Source organism: Microtus oregoni, unplaced genomic scaffold, assembly GCF_018167655.1.
Source record: "Microtus oregoni isolate MIOR12 unplaced genomic scaffold, Mior012 000118F_ref0000498, whole genome shotgun sequence".
NCBI lineage: Eukaryota > Metazoa > Chordata > Mammalia > Rodentia > Cricetidae > Microtus > Microtus oregoni.
The window spans coordinates 2,281,723-2,304,540 of record NW_024544747.1 but is presented as its reverse complement, the minus strand read 5'-3'; the positions used below and the strand labels follow the sequence as shown (position 1 = coordinate 2,304,540).

Sequence of the window (22,818 nt, the reverse complement as noted above, 5' to 3'; positions counted from 1 at the left end):
CCCAGAGATTGAGGCCCAACAAGTTGCACCTCCAAGCTAAAGCACAGACACTTTATAGGTTTTAGGTGAGGAGCAATGATGTGTTCACCACAAGCTGGGCTTGTGCCCAAGTATGGTCAAAAGTTGACAGCTTAGGTGGGGATTTGGGCTGCTGGTGGCAACAGGGAAGGAAACTGCATAATTGCCAAGAATGTGGAAGTGCAAGGCAGAGAAACAAGGCCAGTAAGCAGCCTCCATCCATGTTCTCTGCTTCAGTTCCTGCCTCCAGCTTTGAACCTCAGCTTTCCTCATTGATGGATGGTGAAGTGTAGTAGAAAACAAACCCCAGTCTATCCGAGTTGCTATCAGTCATGGCATTATCACAGCAGTGGAAACCTAACTAGGAAAGACCCAAAATGAGACTAGATCCCTCATCTTTTCAAGTCCCTTGAGGGAGACTCCCATTGACTATCACAATAAAGACCAGTATTTAGTGAGGGTCTAATTCTCTACAGTGGTGCAACCACCCTAGAAGATTCCAGCCAGGGCTTGTTAAGATTAACCCCTTCTGGTCCTGACTGAAGGCAGGTTTTGCTGTGAGGCCACTCTACCTTGAGACCAAAGCAGGCTTGGTCCCAGCCATCCATCCCAGAAGGCTGTTCACGTCACCCCTGAGAGATAAGCAAAGTCAAAGCACTGACAAGAGTCAAAGGTCACCTTCCAGAGCAGATCTAGAGCTGGGAGTGGCTCTAGCAGATGTGATAACTCAAATGGACTTAACAGACATCGATAGAAAATTCCATCCAAACAGAAAAGAAAATACCTTCTTCTCAGCACCTCATGGAACCTTCTCAAAAATTGAGCACATACTAGGTAACAAAGCAAACCTCAACAGACACAAAAAATTTGACATACACCATGCATCTTATCGGATCTGCATGGCTTAAAATTAGACTTCAACAGCAATGCTAATTTCAGAAAGCCCACAAACACATGGAAATTAAACAATGCTCACCAGCCACAGGTCTCCTTGCCTGCCAGGTTGCTGGATGAAAGCAGGCTATGTAGATTCAGGTAGGGGTTCAGGGAGATGCGGTAGTCCTTTGGGGGCTCCTCCAACAGTGACACCCCAGGGGTGTTGGCAGGGGCACATTGTCTTTCAGGAGGCCTCTAATAAAGACTGGGGCCTCAGAGCCCCACAGGGTCTGGGTGTGGAGTGAGCTGGGATGCTGGGGGATGCAGACTCATGTGCTCCCGGTCACCCAAGAAGGGCCCAACAATGGAGGTAGTAAGGGATATGGCTTCCCTCTGTGGGTTGCAGTTCCAAAGCCAGCACCACCACCTGCAGACAGCTCCCCAAGGAGGAAATTGACAGGTTGCGCCCCAGCTTGGAGGGTACCCAGAGGGGCGTCTCCTAGGATCCCAGGCTTCTTCTGGCTCTGGGTGTGCAGGACTAACAGAAGCAGTGCAGTGGACAGGGCAGATCCATGAGCCTTGGCATGGAGGGGGCACACCCAAAAGGCCCTGCTGGCCACAGGCACTTCATGCAGCAGAGGATTGAGCAGCAGCTGGAGGGAGGCTGATGGGCCCAGATTGTTCAACAGCTGCAGGATGTTTGGCTCAGGCGGGAGTCCCTTGCCTCGATTGGGAGCCATGCCCTGGCAGCAATGAATGCTGTCAGCTTGGTGCGGCCAGTAGGACCTGGAGCACAGAAGGACACACGAAGGTGACTGCCACCCAGGGCCAGGCCATCTGCCTGCTGTTCTGCAGCCTCTGCCATCTCTGCTGTCTCATACTCCAGTACTGCAAAGCCCCTCAGCTGCCCACCCTGGCCACATGGCAGGTGAAAGAATGTGGGCATATAGACCGCGGACAGTGCCTTGCGCAGGGCATCCACATCATTGAAGCCAGGTGGCAGGTGGTCCACACAGAGGCACCGGGAGTGCAACAAGGCAGGGGGCAGCTGCCCAGCATCTGTGAGATGCACATACAGTGTGCGTGGGGGACTGTGGGAACTGCAGCCCCGAGTTGATATCCCTGCCCCCATTTGAGGTGCTTATCTGCAAGGAAAACATAATAAATTCCTTCTGCTCCTGGAGTGGGGAAGGAAGGAATTTTAAGTGCATTGTGACCAGTCCTTGATCCCTGCCAGGATCAGGTTACAGTCTCTTTGCAGCCCCCTCCTCATTTGGTGCCAAGTTATTAAACCAACCCAGCAGACAATAAAGAAAAGCTGTTCCACCTCAAGATCGTGCTCTGTGTATTCATTCAACCTGGACACCCTCTGCCTGAGACTCTTGGTTCCAGCCCACGCTGGCGTGGCATCTGAAGGTCCCAACTGAGATCGGAAAGTGAGGTAAGTGGACTGGGTCGTCCCATAAGCCGGCCGGGATGCATTGGGGAATTATATAGAATTAATTAATTAAGGGGCTGGAGAGATGGCTCAGAGGTTAAGAGCATTGCCTGCTCTTCCAAAGGTCCTGAGTTCAATTCCCAGCAACCACATAGTGGCTCACAACCATCTGTAATGGGATCTGGTGCCCTCTGCTGGCCTGCAGGCATACACACAGACAGACTATTGTATATATAATAAATAAATAAAAAAAGAATTAATTAATTAAGAAATATGGGAAATATTACGAGTAAATCGGAGTTAAAGTTTCAGTTAAAGAGATTGTTGAAAGAGCAGGGAACAGCTGTAAAATCTGACTTTAGAAGATTTTCTTAAAACTATAGAGACGTGGAGTCCCTGGTTCGTCACCAGTGGAGCCCTCAATATTTCTGAATGCGAACAGGTCCTCAGGGATCTTCAGAAAACGTTGAGAGAGGAAGGGCCAGAGGTCCTGCCCATGGCCACATTCTCCCTTTGGAGACTGATCAGGAATGCTTTGCTTACAGAGGAAGTCCAAGTTAAGCAGGCTTTGGAAGCTAGAAAAAAAGGTGTTATCTGAGATCCAAGATTGTGAGACTAAGGCTTCCTTTTGTTCTGAGATTGCCTCTGACACGGAGGCAGAACAGCTATCTTAGCCAGCTAAGGGAAGGCCCGGTAAGGTAGAGGAGAGAAAGATTAAAAGAAAGCGCAAACCTCCAGACGAGGGAGGGAAGTGAGTCCTGGGACGAGTTTCCTCTCAGAGCTTAGGGGCTCATCCCAAGCAAAATTCTTTGGTGCAAACACGCCTCTACCCTTCTTTGTCTGACTTTGAAGAGAGCTTGGGGGAATCAACAGGTTCAGAAGAAGTTTTGGAGGGAGAAATTGCAGACAAAGACAAAGAAAGGGGACCTCTGGGGAGCAGGAAAAGCCCCCTCCCTATCCTCTTTCTGACCAGTTCAGGACCTCTCCAGCCCCTCCCACTTGGTTGGGCTCAGAGGTGGCTTTGCTAGGAGGAGGCTCCCCGCGGAGGCATTAAGTGCTACCCAGTGATTGCCCCTGTTGTAAAAATTCCTGACCCTAACAATCCAGGACAGGGCTGCCAGTACTTCAATTTGTTAAATGTATGTTGCAGCTTGTTTGGATCCACTTAGGCATAAGTTTTCCTCCTTCCATATTGTCCATTATATGGACGATATACTTCTGGCAGCACCAACAAAAGAGGAAAGTTTATTAATGTTTGCAGAGTTACAGACCCTTCTAGAGGGACATGAGTTCATTTTGGCCCCAGAGAAGGTGCAGAGGCAGCCCCCCTATTCCTATCTGGGCTTTCAAATCCAATCCATTGGGCTTCAGCCTCAGAGGCTGCAGCTGGATTGCTCACATTTGCAGACCCTCCATGACTGGCAGCGATTATTGGGAGATGTTCAGTGGATCCGTTCCTCCCTTTCCATTCCTACGGGAGCTCTTAAGCCCCTGTATGACATGCTACCTGGGGACCCTTCCCCTGCCTCCCCCAGGATCATGACTCCAGCAGCAAAAGAAGCCCTATATGCCTTGCTTAATGCTCTTGAGCGAGCACATCTCTGCTGCCTTGATTATGCGCACCCTTTTTATTTCATGGTCTTTTCTTCACAATTTTCTCCTACTGCTGTTTTTTGGCAAGGGGAACCCATTTATTGGCTGCATTTACCTGCTTCCCCTAAGAAGGTGGTGACCCCATATTATGAAATGGTTCTACAGCTCCTATGGAAGGCATATGATTTTAGTTTACAAGTTTTTGGCAGAATTCCAAATAAATTTCTAATTCCTTATCAAAAAGAGGAAATAACAAGGCTACAGAGGGTTCGAGATGGATGGACCTTGTTCATTGCCACCGCTGGAGCGATTTTGATAACCATTATCCTGATTCCCATTTAATTTCCTTTTTTAAGAATCATCCTGTTATTTTTCCAAGAATTATTAAAACCTCCCCCCTTAAGGGAGTGTGCTCAGTGTTCACTGATGGTTCTTCCAAGGGCTATGCAGTGGTAGTCTCTGATTCGATTAAAGAAAAGCAGCCCCTAGATCCAATTTCTGCCCAAGCTGCAGAACTCACAGCCTGCCTTATGGCCTTTTCTCTTTTCAAGGATCAACCCTTCGACTTGTATACTGATAGATAGTATATATGTGGCAAGGATTGTTGGGCCATTGGAAACCTCACCATACATATTACCTGCCTCTCAGGTTTCCCACCTTTTGGTTCAGCTGCAAAGTCTTATATGCCAAAGAGTGTTTCCTGCCTTTGTTGGCCACATTCGGGCCCATACTGATCTGCCAGGGCCCTTGGCAGAGGGAAATAAGCTTGCTGATTCCCTCACTCGCCCAATGGCATTGTTCGTTTCTGAGGAACAACGAGCCCGTCATCTTCATGAAAAGTATCATTTAAATGTCTCTTCTCTAAAGTTTCACTCTGGCTGTTCTCAAGCCATGGCTACTCAAACCACGTCCCAATGTCCAGCTTGTGCTCCATTTCATAATGCCCTCAACGCAGGTGTTAATCCTCGAGGCCTCCGTCCTAACCACCTTTGGCAGATGGATGTTACCCATTTGTCCCAAGCTGGTAGACTTAAATTTTTACATGTCTCTGTAGATACTTATTCCAAGGTAATTTATGCCTCCCTACATTCAGGGGAAAAGATTAAGGACGTTATTGCCCATTGCCTACAGGCTTTTGCCTATATGGGCATCCCAGACTTTCTTGGACCAGCTTATACCAGCCAACGGTTTGCAAAATTTTGCCAAGAACAACAAATTACACATACCTTTGGAATTCCACATAATCCTACAGGACAGGCCATAGTGGAGCGCACACATGCTACCCTTAAACAGTTCTTTTGTAAAATAAAGAAGGGGGAGTATATCACCTCCCCAAATACCCAATTATCTACAATTTTATACATTTTAAATTTTTTAACAGTAGATAAACAAGGTCTATCAGCAATGGAAAGACATTGGCAGAAACCCTCCCAATCTCTGGGCTGGGTTATATGGAAGGATAGTATCACAGGACAATGGCAATCACCCACACCTATGCTGGCTAGGGTGAGGGGAGCCATTTGTGTCTTCCCTCCAGGAACCAAAAAACCCATCTGGGTGCCAGAGCGGAATGTTCGGCCGGTGGAGTCGAGCCCTACTGGCCTTGATAATATGGGTTCAAGTGAAGAACATCCAGGGAGGCCTGAGATGGGCACTGGTGAGGAATCCACCCATACTGATGCCGGTAAGTAAAATAAGCTCTGTTTTCCATCCTTTTACTCCACCAATTATACCTTGGGAGTTCCTGCAGCAAATACAGCATTAGAAAGAGGGGTAATTTAACGTTTGATATATCCCATGCCCTCTGCCTCCAGAGGATTAACAATATTTCAGTGATGCCTAGTGTCTCCCTTTCTGGACCGTGTGTGGTCCTTAGTAATTATTCTCTGGGAGACTTCTCTTCTAATTCTTCTGGGCATCCCTGTTTTGGATTGAGAGATATCTTTTACCCAATAAATTTTAAAAGAAGTGTTTAGGGACTCCCTACCCCTCTGAGACCGGCTCCTTTATGTTGGAAGACGCCACAGTCCTTCAAATTATATTTACCATTGCCTTGGGGAAATTGTGCTCCTAAGGAACCATGGAAATTGGAGGGAGATAAATATTTATGGTGGTTTGGTCACCGATCTACCTTTAAAAACTCCTTGGGAGGGGCCTTTGATTTTTCCTATAGAAATCCAAATATGGCAGGAGTTTCACCTACGTTCGCAGGCATGTTTCTCTGTGGCCCTCATGCATGTACAGATATTAGACCTTTAGCCCTTCAAAGGGGCTTGGCCTTCAATGCCACAGCCCGATGGAACACATCGGACGTCTTTGAAACCTCCCTCCAGATTAATTATGCAGCAGGAATGAATTTCTCTATTGTCAGCCTAGCTTGTGTTCTACCTCCCTTTATGTTTGTCTCCTTTAATGGGTCGGTCAGGGAGGATGGTGTCCTTAATTGTTCTTCCAGCTCCTGCTTTTTGAGCAACTGCTGGTCTCCGACGATGAGTCCGTGCTGATGGTGAGAATTCCTGCCCTGGTTCCCCTGGTGGTAGAAGACCCACATGATGGACGAGAGCTTATCTTGTATAGAGAAAGAAGAGACTTTGGGATCACCGCCGCTGTCATCGCAGCTATCGCCATATCAGCCACAGCCGCCACCATTGCAGGAATCACCGTGTCCCAGAGTGCAGTTACTGCAGAGACTGTTCCTCTTGCTGCCCTTGTTGCCCAGGCCTTAGAAACTCAAAATACCATTAACTCACATATTCAGTTGGGGATGTTAAATTTAAATCAGCAAACGGCCTTATTATAGGAACAGATTAATGTGCTGTGGATGGTGCAACAAGCCTCTTGTTCTCATTTTTATCATTCTGCCTGTGTGACCCTTATGGAAGTGAAAAATATGTCCTTTGAGGTGCAACGCCTTAATGCTTACCTTAGGGGGCCTTGGGATGATTCCTTTGTAAACTTTACCCACTCTTTGGTACATCAAATTATTGCAATTAATGAAACTCGTGTTGAACCTGTATCTGCTGAGGGATGGTGGAATACCATGGCCCAGATTGGGGGTTGGGCACAGCAATGGGGAGGTGCCTTAAACTTGGAGATCTTGGGACTAGTAGGGGTGGCAGTAGGCCTGCTCCTCTTAAAAGGAGTCTTAAATATCTTCACCCTGACTGAGCTTGTCCACCGTCAGGTGTTACTCAGTCTGGCGCATGACTCTTCCAGAAGTCATGAAGTGTGGCTACAGATGCTGAAAAAATGAGGGTCTCTAAGGACGGGCAACCTGTGGGAGACCCACCACCTAAGACAGGGCATCGGGGGCCCTATGACGGGTAAGGGAAGGTATTTCTCTCGCAGGACCTAAGACAGGACCCCTCATTATAAAATAAAATAGGGGGAATTGTGGGAACTGCAGCCCCGAGTTGATATCCCTGCCCCTATTTGAGGTGCTTATCTGCAAGGAAAACACAATAAATTCCCTCTGCTCCTGGAGCGGGGAAGGAAGGAATTGTAAGTGCATGGTGACCAGTCCTTGATCCCTGCCAGGATCAGGTTACAGTCCCTTTGCAGCCCCCTCCTCATTTGGTGCCATGTTATAAAAGCAGCCCAGCAGACAATAAAGAGAAGCTGTTCCACCTCAAGATCGTGCTCTGTATATTCATTCAACCTGGACACCCTCCGCCTAGACTCTTGGTTCCAGCCCAGGCTGGCACGGCAGGGGGCCCCAGGGGCTTGCCCAGCAAATCAGACTTGGCCCTGGCAGCCGAGTCTTTCTTCATGTACTCTGCAAAGCCATAATCCTTAGAGTGGCCTGTGTGCTTGCTGTACACTACGAAGTAGCGCTCCAGGCTGCCAAAGGGCCGCACCAGCTCCTCACACTGCCTGGGTCACGCTGGGTGGCAGCTTGGCCACATACAACAGAGCATCTGTAGGCTGCAGCTGAACTGACAGCTCCCGCTCTCGAAAGCAGCTTTGGTGTAAGGCCTTGATGGCAGCTTCAGCGTGCTCCCTGTTCATCATGGTCACGAAAGCTGTCCCTTTGTATTTGTCCACCAACTGTCCTTGAGTTTGTAGTCCCTCAGAAGATCGTGATTGCCTACTTCCTGGTTGGTCAAGTCCCCCTGAAGACCTCGGATCAGTATCATGGCAGTGATTACTTGGAACTGGCACTCAGTACGTTCCAGGCACTTCTGGATCTCTTCCGGATCCAAGGACAGCAGCTCCTGTTCAGGTGCTCATCAATAGGTGGTCCAAAAATTTCCCCTTTGGCCTCTGCCTCCAGGTTGAGCAGCGGCCAGTGAGTCAAGAACTTTAAATCTTTGAAGAAAGAATTTGAAGAAGACACTAGAAGATGGAAAGATGTACCATGCTCTTGGGTAGGCAGAATTAACATAGTAAAAATGACAATCTTACCAAAAGCAAATTACAGATTCAAAGCCATGTCTATCAAAATCCCAGCAAAATTCTTCACAGACCTCAAAAGAACAATACTCAACCTCATATGGAAAAGCAAAAAATCCAGGATAACCAAAAGAATCCTGTACAATAAAGAAACTTCTGAAGGCCTCACAATCCCTGACTTCAAATTCTACTACAGAGCTACAATACTGAAAACAGCCTGGTATTAGCATAAGAACACACAGGAGGACCAATGGAACTGAATCAAAGAATGGATATCAATCCACACACCTACAAACACCTGATTTTTGACAAAGAAGTAAAACATAAAATGGAAAAAAGAAAGCATATTCAACAAGTGGTGCTGGCATAACTGAATATCAATATGTAGAGGAATGAAAATAGATCCATATCTATCACCATGAACAAAGCTCAAATCCAGAAGGATCAAAGACCTCAACATGACACCAACCACACTGAACCTCATGGAAGAGAAAGTGGGAAATACACTTGAACAGATTGACACAGGAGACCACTTCCTAAATATTACCCCAGTAGCACAAACACTGAGAGCAACAGTAATAAATGGGACGTCCTGAAACTGACAAGCTTCTGTAAAGCAGAGAACATGCATGGTCAACAAGACAAAATAGCAAGCTACAGACTGGGAAAAGATCTTTACCAACCCCCACCCCCATCAGAAGGGCTGTTCTCCAAAATATACAGAGAACTCAAGAAATTGGTCATCAAAAGAACAAATATTCCAGTAAAAAATGTGATGCAGACCTAAACAGAGAACTCTCTACAGATGAATCTAAAATGGCTGCAAGACACTTAAGGAAATGCTCATCATCCTTAGCCTTCAGAGAAATGCGAATGAAAATAACTCGGATATAACATCATATACTTGTCAAAATGGCCAAGATCAAAACACTGATGACAGCATATTCTGAAGAGGATATATGGTGGGGTAAATGCTACACTCCTGCATTGCTGGTGGGAGTGCAAGCTGATACAGCCACTTTGAGCATCAGTATGGTGATTTCTCTGAAAAATAGAAAACAACCTTTCTCAAGACCCAGTAATACTACTTTTGGATATACATACATATACATTATGTATATACAAAGGATGATCAGTCATACCGCAAAGACATGTGCTCAACTATGTTCATAGCAGTATAGTTTGTCAAAGCCAGCACCTGGAAACAACCTAATGCCCCTCGACTGAAAAATGGATAAGGAAAATGTGGCAAATTTACACAATGGACTACTACGCAGCAGAAAAAATAATGACATCTTGAAATTTGCAGGCAAAAGGATGGATGTAGAAAGCATCATTTTGAAGGAAGTAACCCAGACCCAGAAAGACAAATATCATGCACTCCCTCATGACCTGACATAAAGCAAAGAAAACCCAGCCAATCGTTTACAAACCAGAGAGCCTGGACAACAAAGAGGACCCTAAGAGTGACACACATGGATCTAATGGACATGGCAAGTAGGAAAAGACAAGTCCTGAGTAAATTGTGAGCATGGGGGTCATAGGAGAGGGTAGAGGGGAGGGGGAGGCTGGGAGGGGAAAGGAGAAAATTATATCTTACTAAATGATAAATGATTGAAAAAAGTAGAGCTGGGAGTGGATAGCTGATCTTGTGGTTTGGTTTTGGATTCGACTGGCAAGACAAACAGGCAGGTGGAGGCATTTGGAGAAGGTGGGGTGTGGCTCTGAGGGACTGGAGGTCAGAGGGTAACAACAATGAGAGCCCTAGCAGTAGGAGATGGCTCAATGCAGGTGTCCATAGCTGGTATTTCTGAGGCACGAGGAATTAAAGGCCTGGAACTAGGACAGCACCAATTGTACCAGGGTTTAGAATCCACATAGACAGAGACACAAAACAGAACTAAAATCATCAAAGGGGCCATGAGAGCCAAAGGAGTCTAAACACACTCAGACAAGCTACTTGGGAGTTTCCCAAGCTCCAAGGTCTGCTCTGAATTTTCATATGCATTCTCAACGATTTTGGTGGTTATTTGGTTTGTTTTGAGAGGATTTTCCCCTCTACTTTTCCTAAAATATTGGCCCAGAACATCAGGTTTCATTAAAGAAACCACATGTGCCTCCTCCTTCAGGGGTGCGGATTCTAGGACCACTAATGGAGTTTTTTCCTCTGATCACTTTGAACATATCAACCCACTGCCCGAAGGGGACCTAGTTTTCTGTGTGGTGGGAAATTGGATGAAGAGTTTATGGAGAAAATGTGACAAAGTCTATTACTCTCAGCCCCGTAGAAGTTTGTAATTGCCCAGGAGTGTCCTGGGAAACAGAGCATTGCCACAGCATCCCAGAGTCAGTCAGAGGCTACCATGTTACTCTGATAAATCTGAATCTACTAAAAAAGGAATTGATTGCTTTGAGGATGGATGTGATGGGTTCCATGAGCCAAAAGTCATGACAGCATGTTAGGGTCTGTGAGAAGTGGACCATGCTCCCCATCCACTAATAGATGGGTGTCAGTGTGTGCCAGTTGGATTTTGTCAACTTGACACAAGTTGGAGTAATCTGAGGAAGAAGGAACTTAACTATCTAATAGGTAAGTTTATGGGGAATTTCAATCAGTGACTGATGTCCCTGGGCTGGAGGTCATGACTGTATGTATAAAATAAGCTGGCTTAGAGAGTCAAGGAGAGCAAGTCAGTAAGTGACTTTACTCCATGGTAACTGCTTTGGTTCTGCCTCGAGGTTCTGGTCATGACTTCCTGCCCTGACTTCCACTCATGGTAACTTCTGATAGGAAAGTGAAAGGGAAGTATGGCTTCCTTCCTCAAGTTGTTTTTGGTCATGATGTTTTTCACAGGAAGAGAAAGCAAGTATATTTACCTGCCCAGCAGGTCCAGTTATTCCAGGGTCTAGAGAGGTGCTACCTGAAAGAACATGGGCGCGTGAGAAGAATCAGGCCAAGCCAAATTCTCTTGTCAAAGCCTCCGTTTATTAGCCTAATGGCAGCGGCTTATATAGCCCCTGGATCGGGGACCTGAATTCGGGTGGAGGGCTTTGCCAGGGCAGCAAATGTCACTATTCATCACACCTGGTTAGTGGAAACATTATTTTTGTGGCTCTCAAGGTAGTTGGGATGTGGGGGCTCTCTACAAACATTCTTTGGACAATGGTCCCTGCTATCAAGATAGTTGGGATGTTAGGCAGGTTCTGTGAGCAAATAGCTCTCAAGGTAGAGGGGCTTTCTGCAAACATTCTTAGGACAATGGTCCCTTCTATCATCTTTGGGAAAATGGCTCCTGACAAATCCCTCTTCCTTGTATAAGGCAGGCAGCTATTAAGTGGAGGGCACCAGGTCAGAGTCTAACCACATTGTCAGACCTAAAATAGAAGGGACTTGAACAAGGAGAGACCCTCCTCTCGAGTGGTGGAGCATTTTTTCCTCTCCTGGGAACAGAGGGGTGTCTCATGGGTCACATTAGTTCCTCAGAGCTCCTCAAATAAGCAGGTCTTTGACTGCAGGGTCCCTGTCTTAGGCTATGTGGAGGGCGATCCTCGACATCTGACATCATGCCATGTTGAGCCGGCCTGTACGGCCTCTGTATGATGTGCTGTTCAGGGGAGGGCTCCACAATATTCCCGTCATTGGGCCTCTGCGTGAATCATTAATGAAAAGACTGCGAGGAGCTCCTCAAATAAAAGGTATCTCCTATAGTTGAGTAAAAGTATAATTTGGACACTAATGGCTTGATCTCTGGACCAGAAGAAAGAACACCTTCCAAACCCAGTATACACCTTTAGTCTGGCCTATGGTATATACTCCTTCCTAAGTACCTACTCCAACATAAAATTGTGAGTGCTGCCTGCCAAAAATTAAGGTAATGTAAAGGGATCAAAATCTAAAATTCTTAACATATGCATTAAACCCAAACATTTTACAGTGTGTGTCAAACTTTTCCCAACATCTATAAGCAGTTACAAATATCATTAGGTCAATTCCAGTAAGAGCACAACGACAGACGTTGTTAAACACCACCAGTTCCAGTCTCTGAGCAACAGTTAAAACCCCAATCTTCCCCCTTCTACGTGAAGAGGGGTTAATATTTTAATCCAAATGAGTTCTGTGTCCCAAAGATTAAAACAGTCAGATGTTTAGTCTGCATCTTAGCTCCAAACCAAACAGAATTTAGACTGCAGAAAATTATAGTCTCCATGGTCAGGTCATCTCAGCAGGGCATCTGTGTCTGCTCCCAGGTTTGGAAGCAGCTCAGCATTTGTGCTTCAGGGCAGGTGGGATTCCTGGGTGAGGCGAGCTGGATTCAGCTACCTGAAGCACATCTTGGCAATTCTCTCAAGCTTTGTTTGGACTCTGGAGGCAGAATGACACCCTGTAGAGAGGTGCAGCAGGTCCTGTTATCAGGCATTCCTCTCCATGGGGGCAGGGAAGACTGGATCAAGGATTCCTTTCCAACTCGTTTCTGGAACTCCTTTATGGGGTGTTTGCAGCTACAACATCATCGGGTCCAGCTTTTATTTTCTTTCTGTGAAAAAAGCATAAACATATCCTCGACCCCAAATATATATATATATATATATATATATATATATATATATATATATATATGTCGGGTCTTTTCAAAATTCATTGCAGACCCTTTCTTTTTTACCTTGCCTTAATAAAGGTCAGCTTGGTGTCATCATGTCAGATCTGTTTGCATCAGGGTCTGTTTGCAACTTTTATAAGTTGCTTTCAAGGAGCCTTGGTATGCTCCATAAATTCTTTTTATTATTAACCATATATGCAGTTCTTCCATTGGAAGAGCCATTTATAAAATATAGTATAAAATCTTTTAAGGGATTTTTAGCTATAACATTAGCAAAATACAGTTGTGTGAATTGTAGCAATGAACATCTGGGAAAAGATTATTGTTCTGGCCTTTGAATTGAGCAAACACAATTGTCCAGGAATCAATCTTAAAATTATCAATGAATTTATTGTTTAGTTTAAGAAACATTGATCATAGTCAATATTCTGTCAAACCATCTTCCAGATTTTTCTCTGCCCTTTTGTATCAGACAGGCTACTGTTCTAAATTAAGAGTTTAATATCTTAACTGGCTAAACTGGGAAGGTTTAGCCATAAAAAGGATTTTGTCTTTTCATAAAACTGTTGTAGAATAAGTTTACATTTACTACACATACTTGCCATAGCTGTAATATACTGTACTTGTTGATTATTGTATACTTTACCTGTGATTTATACTTTACTTGCTTGAGTACCTGTTAGGCAGCTTTTATAAGCTCTCTATTGGAAACTGGCTCATTGTTGTTTGTAAGAATTTTACCTAGTGGCTCAAGGTCTCCCATAAGAATATTATAACTAGGGCTTTAACCATTGAATATCTAATTAAAAATTTATAAGCTATCCTCCTCTTAAGTTATAAGTCTGCCTAGCAGATAGGAAAATGGGGAAAGGAAGCATTTTAACTAATGATTTAGACCACATTAGACATCAACATGTAGAAGAATAAAAATAGATCCACATCCATCTCTGTGTATAAAATTCAAGTTTAAATGAGTCAGAGGCCTCAACATATAAAAATTACATTGAAACTCACAGAGAAAAAATTAGAAGTACACTTTGCCACATCTCAAACACAGCCTCAGTGGCATAAACACAGAGAGAAATAATAAATTAGATCTCCTGAATTGAGAAACTTCTGTATAACAAGACTATAGAGTGGGAAAAGATCTTTACTTATCATAAACCCACTCCAAAAACATATGAAGAACTCAGGAAATTACTTATCAAAAAGTTAATCCAATAAAAATATATGTTACAGACCTAAACTGAAGACTCTCAACACACGAACTTAAAAATGACTGAGAGACACTTAAAAAATGCTCAAACATAACATCCTTTAGCCATCAGAGAAATGCAAATCAAAACCCTGAGATTCCATCTTATCCTTGTACAAATGACCAAGGTTAAAAATTACTACTAACAGTTTATCCTTAAGAAAATGTGGGTAGGGGGCTGGAGAGATGGCTCAGAGGTTAAGAGCATTGCCTGCTCTTCCAAAGGTCCTGAGTTCAATTCCCAGCAACCATATGGTGGCTCACAACCATCTGTATTGGGGTCTGGTGCCCTCTTCTGGCCTGCAGGCATACACACAGAATATTGTATACACAATAAATAATAAATAAATATTTAAAAAAAAAAGAAAATGTGGGTAAAGAAAAAACTCCATTGCTGGAAGTGCAAATTGACACAGCCACTTTTGGATCATACATAGTATTGAAAGACCTGGATAAATCCAGACCCCCCCCCCCAGCAGGAAGAGAAGAATCAAAAATCCAGGACCAGCCAGCTAAGCGACTGGGTTTCAGGAACTAGCTGAAGACAAAGCCAGACTGCAATCCCAAGAACAATCCCGAGAAACAGGGAGTCTCCCCCTTGCGACCATCACCATACTGTTCTAGGAACTAGCTGATCACGACCCTGGGAGTGGTCCTGAGAGGCAGGGAGTTGCCCCCTTGTGACCATCACTGGATTTTAGGAACTTTCCATGACCCCTCTGGATTACTGGGCAGTGGCTTCTTCCCTCAAAAACTCCTTCTCCAGGTCACTCAGGGTCGAACTCCTTCCCTGCGTGGGCTATGAGCCCAGGCCCCAGTGCACCGGTCCCCGTGCCATCCCATCAACCAAAGCCCCGTGTGACCACAGCAAGGACGGTCTCCTGTGAGTCACCTGGGGGGCCGTGCCATCCCGAGACCTGAGTGAGAGACTCCCCAGCACTGGAGGCCCCTCATTATGGCTATTTTTTTTTAAATTAGGCAAATATCTACCTTAAAACTCAGCAATACCCCTTTTTGGGCCTAAATACAAAAGTTGTTCAACCATATTATAAGGACATGTAGAATTACTTTATCATAGCCAGAATCTGAAAACAACCCAAATGTATCTCTTTTACACCTAGCATAAATGAGACATCATCCTTCTAAATAGCCATAAATACCACAAAATATCTTGGAGTAACTCTAAGCAAGTAGGACTGAAGTTTGGGTCCTGTTATCTCTGCTTGTGAAGGGGGAAATGTTTTTTTATTTTTAACCATTATCACTTGCTAGAGTATAACTCTGGCCCTTGATAAATTTAGTAAGAAGTCCGAGTCTCAGCAGTCCACCCTGAAGCAACACCTGGCAGCAGGAAAGGACCACAAGCTGAGACAACTCGACTCCCACCCAAGAGCAGACCATACAAATGGAAAAACTTGTATGATAAGAACTTTAACTCTTTTAAGAAAAAAATTTAAGACATTAGAAACTAAAAAGATCTCCTATTTCTTTGGGAAAGTAGAAGAATCACAGCAAAAATGACAGTCTCACTGAAAGCAATCTACAGATTCAGTGTAAATGTCCATTAAAAATTATAGCGACATTCCTCACAGAACTCACCTACAGATTTAATGTAAAAGTTCATTAAAATTATAGAAAAATTTCTCATAGAACTCAAAAGAACAATCCTCAACTTTATAAGAAAGAAATCAAAACTCAGGATAGCCTAAACAATGTTAAAATCCTCTGAATGTATGACAGTCTTATTTTAAAACTTTCCTAAAGACCCACAGTACTGAAATTAATCTACCTTGGATATAAATTTATATGCCTACAAACTAAAGACTTTTGACCAAGAAGCAAAATTAAAAAATGGATAAGAAGCATATTTAACCTCCTTTTACTGTCCTGAAGCTGTAGTTTTCTGAGTCTAGTTCCCTTTATAGCAAACCTGCCTGACAGCTTTTGCTCCCTATGGCAGGGGGTTAACACATAGGCTCTCTAGGCCTGGCAGCCAGCCTGCTTGGCAGGCATACCTGTGTGGATTGTATTATTACTTCTGGCATCTAGAGGGACTCCTTTTTGAGTCTGCAACAAACACATCCTGTTTACCGAATGCCTGCCCCATGTTTGAGGGTGAATTTCTGGCCCTGTCAACACCAACCAAGGGCATTTTATATCAATAAAATAAAAAGACGTCTACTAAATCTTTCTGTTTAACTCTTACTCCTCTCTCCCTGAGTGACTATTTAAATTCTTGTATGAATTTCTCTTCCTTTGAAATTGACTGTCCCATGTGTATTGGGCGACAGTGAACCTGCACCTACCTCGTCCTGCAGAACTGTCCGAGTCCTACAGCCAGCAGAACCTTCTTTTATTTCTTGTTGTCGTGCCGGGACTGCGATTTCATAGTCCAATAGTTGGCTGTTCGTCAGTTCCCTGTTCAGGTGCCACTGTACCCACCCAGCAGGTCCAGTTATTCCAGGATCATCAGAGGCGCTACATGAAAGAACATGGGCAAGAGAGAGGAACGAGGCCAAGCAACATTCTCTTGTCAAAGCCTCCGTTTTTTAGGATAATGGCAGCGGGTTATATAGCCCCTGGATGAGAAACCTGGGTTGAGGTGGGGGACTTTGCGGGAGCAGCACACACCGGGTAAGCAGAAACATTCTTTTTGTGGCTCTGCTTAACAAACAGCTGCAAGGTAGTTGGGATGTGGGGACTCACTACAAACATTCTTAGGACAATGGTCCCTGCTATCAATAGTTGGGATGTGAGGCAGGTTCCATTAGCAAATAGCTCTCAAGGTAGTGGGGCTTTCTGCAAATATTCTTAGGACAATGGTCCCTGCTATCATATTTGGGAAAATAGCTACTGACAAGTATACAGTGTCCATACCGGATGAAGGACAACATCCACAGCCTTGATATTTTCAACGTAATCATGGAAATCTTCATGATCAGCCACAACAGGAGGCCAACCATCAGTCAAATGCTGACACGCCCCAAGATCAGGGACAGCCAGGCACGGGCATCCATCCAGAGTCTCCCAGGCACCCCGAGCCCTAGCATTGTCGGCACCATGGCAGGCATGGGGTACCAAAGTGAAGAAACGATTGAGTGTCTAGAAGACCAAAAACTTAATCAGGCGATGGCCACACACCTGAGTCTGCAACACCAGGCACCCGGGGGAGACAGCTGCCATCACCGGGTGAAACCAACAAAACCCATGGAGCCAGGCCTTGTCCTCAACCTGGCCGATCTTCACACCTTTTCTGGGACTCTCAGGAGAGCTGCCGAGACTACTTCCCCAACCTTCATCGTGCCATCTGAGCCCCAGGAGAAAGAAGATGAGAATTCCAGGCAGGGTGGCAGAAGGCATAGCATGCCTGCCACCCTGTGCTGCCAGCCAAGGAGGATCCACCTTGCCCACCTATCCCACCTGCGCTGTCCTGTGGTTGATTCCCTCATGAGCAGAAGCCTGGACAGCAGCAAGAGTTACTGGCAATCAAAGATCGGGTTGTATGGCAGCCTAATGGCGAGTGCCCAACCATCCTGCTCTCTGTACCACCCTCATGGGGCAGACCACAATGAGGCTGCAAATGATGCAGAGAAACTCTGGAGCTCGCTGGGGACGGCTCTGCATGTAACCCCCAGAGGCTCCTCTCTTGGAGACACACTCCAGGAAGAAGTGACCTCCAGACAGGAAGAGGCCATCAGCCATGGTCATCCTCAGGATGCCGGGCCAATTTCCTCCTGACACCAGAGGCATCAACGCTGGAAGACGGTCAAGAAAACCATTGTCAATTGCTTCTGACACCTATGTTGCTGCCTGCCTCCTGCAGAGAGTAACCATGCCTCCCGTGAGAACCAGGCTCCACAGTCAGGGGATCCTAGAGGCATCCACAGAACCAGGTGAGCACCTTTCTCACTTCATCTGATTTGTACTTTTCCTCCTGTACTTTGTGATAAATGGTGCCTGTGTCCACTCGTGGCACACTGTGAGCATAACAATCTGTCACTTCAGAAAGACCAGGTGTTCCCTGTAGTGTGACCTCAGGCTTGTTGAGCAACAGGGGGACAGCAGAGATGCTGAGTGAAGCAGGGAGAGGTGGGGCAAGGCCAAAGAAGGCAAAGATTCCTTGGAGGACCAGTCGGGTACTTGGGCGCTGCAGGGCAGTACACTAAGTCTTGTGTGTTTTGAAGTCACTAAGAGTCTCCTTCCTGTGCCTTTCTCTTTGAAGGCCCGAAGAGGTCAAGCCCCAGCTCAGTGGCTTCTGAGCCACGGGTTGGGGATGGGTCTGGATGAGATTCAGATAGCCCCTCTGGGGACCCATGCCAGATGCCCAGGACACCATCTGGCCACAGGCACCTCCCGCAGAGGAAGAGCTGTCTACCCCAGAGAACATCTATCTCTCCAGGTAAAATCCCAGGCAGGAAGGGTAGGCTTCCCACAGGGTCTAGCTCAGTGTGGAGGACTGAGGTGCAAAGGTGCCCTAGGCTGTCTTGTGGAACAATAGCACCTTGCCCTCTCCCCATGCCTGCAGAAACATCAGAAGAGGTGCTCTGGGTAGTGACTGTCCTTTGCCCCGTTTCTTGGCAGAGAACACGGTCTTCTCCATAGGGTGAGACTTCCCTCCCCCAAGGAGAGTATTCCTAGTCAGCCTGCCCTAAGTTGAGTTGCCAGGTTGAAAATGTGTCCTGCAAGCAGCCCTGTAGAGGGCTCCCCTAGAGGGCAGGCTCCTGCAAGAACCTTTAGCAGGAATGCCCACAAGTCATCCCAGCAGGTTCCATTGCTTGAGTCCTCAGACCCAAAGCTTGGGAAAATCTGAGCTGGGGAGTGAGTGACCCCAGGGCAGCAGAGTCCCCCTCTCCACCAATTCTGCCTTCCAGCTACTCACCTCCTGCCTCTGCCTGCTTGCTCCTTCAAGGCCACCATTCTCATCAGTGACAACCAGCTCCTGCACTTACCACCATGTGCCACACCATGAGGGACTGGTAGGTGTCAGATTGGAGTGAAACCTGAAAACCTAATGAGGGGTCAGCAACCTGCTGTGCCTCCTGACTCCAGCTTGCCTGAGTCTGCCTGAGTCTGCACTGGCCAGTGAAATTCTTTAAGAAGGCTTCTGTTTTTCTCAGCCTTTTAAAGGTGAGCAGGGTTTTCCACTTCTTTTGGAGATGGGTGGGGTGTGCTTCCCAGAAGCTGCCTCGTCCATGCCACAGTCACATTGGTAAAATCTCATCTCGTGTTCTTTCTGCCTAGACCTTGTCAACCTGTGACAGCAAGAGACCCAGAGAAGACTGTGCGACTGGTCCATCTCTCCAGCTGTCTTCCTCATTAGAACCATCCTGGGTATCTTCTATATTCAAGAATGTGTCCCAGCATTCAGCGCAGGTCGTTGTGGTGGCGGATATCCCGGCCTCTGGTGCCACTCTATTCTCCTGCCCCCCCCCCAAATTTTATGGCGAAGTCTCCAGACTCATATCCCTCTCATTTCCCCTTGGAGTAGCTGTCGTTTCCAGATACAGAAGTGTGGCTTATCTGAGCCCCTCCCGACTTTGCCACACAGTGGTGAGTGGTCACTCTCACCCCACCTGCTGTGAGTACCCCCCACACACACCATAGAACCTGAACCCACCCCACACTGTGAACCTAGAACTGTAGACAGCCTTTCTGACAACCCGGAGAGTCAGCCTCATTCTGTCTAGCCCAGGCTGGTTTCTTAAGTCCCAGCATCGTCTAGCCTCAGTTTCTTGAGTTCTGGAACTACAAGTGGGTGTCACATGTTCTTTTGTTTTGGTGAATTTTTCTGTTATTTGTTTGTATTAAATCATCTACGTCGAGGAGGATATTCTTGATCTTTTAATCCTTCTGCCTCCGCTTACAAATGTAGGGATTACAGGAATTCCACACCAAGCCTGGTTTGTTTGGTTCTGGAATCCAAACCCAAGTTTCTGCATGGTAGCCAAGAGTTACCCCAACTGAGTCACACCTGAAGCTCAGGCAGGCTAGCCTCAGACTAGGTATTTCTCTCTGTAGCTGAGAAATACCTCCTGATGGAACTGCAGATCTTACCCATTGACCCTGATTTTTCTCTTGCTTCTCTCTCTCTCTCTGTCTCTCTCTGTCTTTGTCTCTGTCTCTCTCTTTTAGCCTTTCTAGATGACCTTTTCTTCTGACTGAGAGTCTTTAGAAGTTGCACACACACGGGGTGTTGCTGGACATAACTCTTCTTCTGAAGCTAGTGAGCTGTGTTCTGGGTGGTAGGGAGGGACAGGAGGCTGTCCCAGTCATGTGTCATCTCACAGTCCCCAGACTCTCCCCTGTGTGTCCAGGCAGCGTTGAAGGTATGTTCTGACCAGAAGCCCTCGAGTCGGCCTCCTCTAACTTCCTATGCTCTTCCATGTGACAAAATGGAAGTCACCAGCTCTAACCAGCCCATGTCCTATCCTCAGGCTGATGAAACTAGGAAGATGGAGACTCACTCCCACTGCTTGAAGGTTTTGTCACCTCACCCCTTGGGGCAATCTCCTATCCCTCACATTTAGACAGTTCTAGGGAGTTTGTGGATTTGTCTTAAAACTAGATGATAGAGCTAGGGTGAAGGTGTATGCCTATAATCCCAGGACTCTGGAGGTTAAGACTAGTGACTAGCCATAAATTCAAGGCCAACCTGTTCTCCATGAGGAACAGTAGTCTAGGCTTTGGTGGCTCTCTGTCTAAAACACAGAAAGTGAACGACAGGACTAATGCTCAGTGTGCCTAGCATACACACTGGCTCTGGGCCTGGCTTCTTTAGCATAAAATGAAACCAGGTGGAGCATGCCGCGAATCCTGGTATTGGGGGGCAGACACAAGAGGAAAGGAGAGTCAAGGCCATCTTCCAACACAGAAAGTTGGAGGCCAGTCTAGGAGGAATGCCACTCTTCTTGAAAAACCAACAGCACCTACCCCCAAATCTTCATGCCCCAGTCTGAGAAAACAGTGACATAGCAGCCCATTCCAACCATGTATTCCTTGTGAATCAAAAGATCTTTCTGACAGAGAAAAGAAAGTATGGCATCCGGATGTGCAGGGCTATTTCCTGTGACTCACATCTGGAATTGGCCTGAGCCAATTGAGTTCATCCTTGTGCACAGCACTGAGGAGCTGTTGGGTAAGTACTCCCTGCTGGCCCTGTGGGAGGCACTGACAGGAAGGTTTGGGGAGCATGGAGACCCCCACCTATGCCAAAAAGAAAGGCAGGAAGGCTGCTGGCCCTGCCACCCCTCAGAAACTCTGATGTTGTGCTGCCCCCTTGTGGCACTTCTGTACCAGTTCCGTTTTAGAGCCCCTGGTTTAATGGGGTCTCTGCTTCAATTCCTGCCACAAACTGAGGTTACTGGGTTTTCTCAGAGGTGGGATGGGGGGAAGGCTTCCACTTCTCTGTACAAATCTGACGTGATTCTGTCCTTCTTTACTTCATTCCATTTGTACAGTATTCTAATGAAAGAACAAAATAGCTGTCATAGATGTTCTGCCCAGGGGATATTTCTGAAGAAACTTTGTAAACCACATTGCTGGTTCTTCTTGGCCTTCTGTTTATAATGAGAAACGATTGGCACTAAGCAAGAGTGTGAAATCGACGCCCTGGGTGAGATTCAGAAGCACAAGAAGCCTGACAGTGACTGTCTGTCTGTACAGTGTCTAGTTACCTTGTTTGGTATGTGTTCATGTGCAGAATCCAAGAAAAGGACCGGCAGGCTTGCTGAAGCTGGTTAATTTGAAAATTTTACCATCATTTGCTTTCACAGGACCCCCTACGAAGAACGTCGCCCCCATATCATCTAGAAGCAATCTTAGAGGATGACGTCCCCTCTCCCAACAGAGTTTGCCCTCAGGGTTAGGGACATCATTTAGTGGTTGGTTTTTGGTTGAGGGGATGGGGAGATATTTTTTGAAATTAGGGGTATTTTCAAAAAAAGGGGGGGATTAACTGGTTTAATGGGATGATTGGTATTTGTGAATTACTGTTTTTAGAAAATTGTATTGGTACTGTTTCTTGTATATTGATATATTGAATATTAACGCTTCACGAATTTGCGTGTCATCCTTGCGCAGGGGCCATGCTGATCTTCTCTGTATCATTCCAATTTTAGTATATGTGCTGCCGAAGCGAGCACTGATATATTGAATATTAAATGTGAGTGTTCCTACCTCTATTTTTGTATAAGAATATGCTTATAACTTTGCCTATATTGTATTCATACATCTACCATATTACAATGTACATTTCTACCTCTGATACTATTTATATAATAACATTTTTTACAGTTGAAGATCATTGTCTTCATATATTGCACAGTAGTTTATTCTCTTAGTCTCCAGATTAGATAGGTATTGAGAATTATATGTTTGTCATATTTATTTTTAGGTTAATCAGGTCTTTTAGATCCATAGAGATTATATTTAGTATAGATAGTATAATCTTCAGACACTTCGAAGAGCTGTAAAAAATGGCCTTTAATCTAACCTAAAATCTTCTTAATCTAACCTAGAATCTCTGTGCCAACAAGACACAATCACTCCTGGCAACACCACTCTACTCCCGAGAGAACATTGAGCACCAAAGACACTCCACTGGGAGCTTGTGTTCTTGGCAGAACTGGCCTTTGGGTTAAAAAAAGCAC

General features: G+C 45.7%; 1 non-coding gene and 1 pseudogene across 1 annotated transcript; both read right to left on the bottom strand.

Annotated features, from left to right (window-relative positions):
• Positions 1-990: 990 nt before the first annotated feature.
• LOC121444213 lies at positions 991-16,277 on the bottom strand (annotated as a pseudogene).
• A 5,927-nt stretch (positions 16,278-22,204) lies between these two features.
• On the bottom strand, positions 22,205-22,311 carry LOC121444259. The gene has a single exon (XR_005973763.1). It is a non-coding gene; the product is annotated as a U6 spliceosomal RNA (small nuclear RNA).
• Between the last annotated feature and the right edge of the window lie 507 nt (positions 22,312-22,818).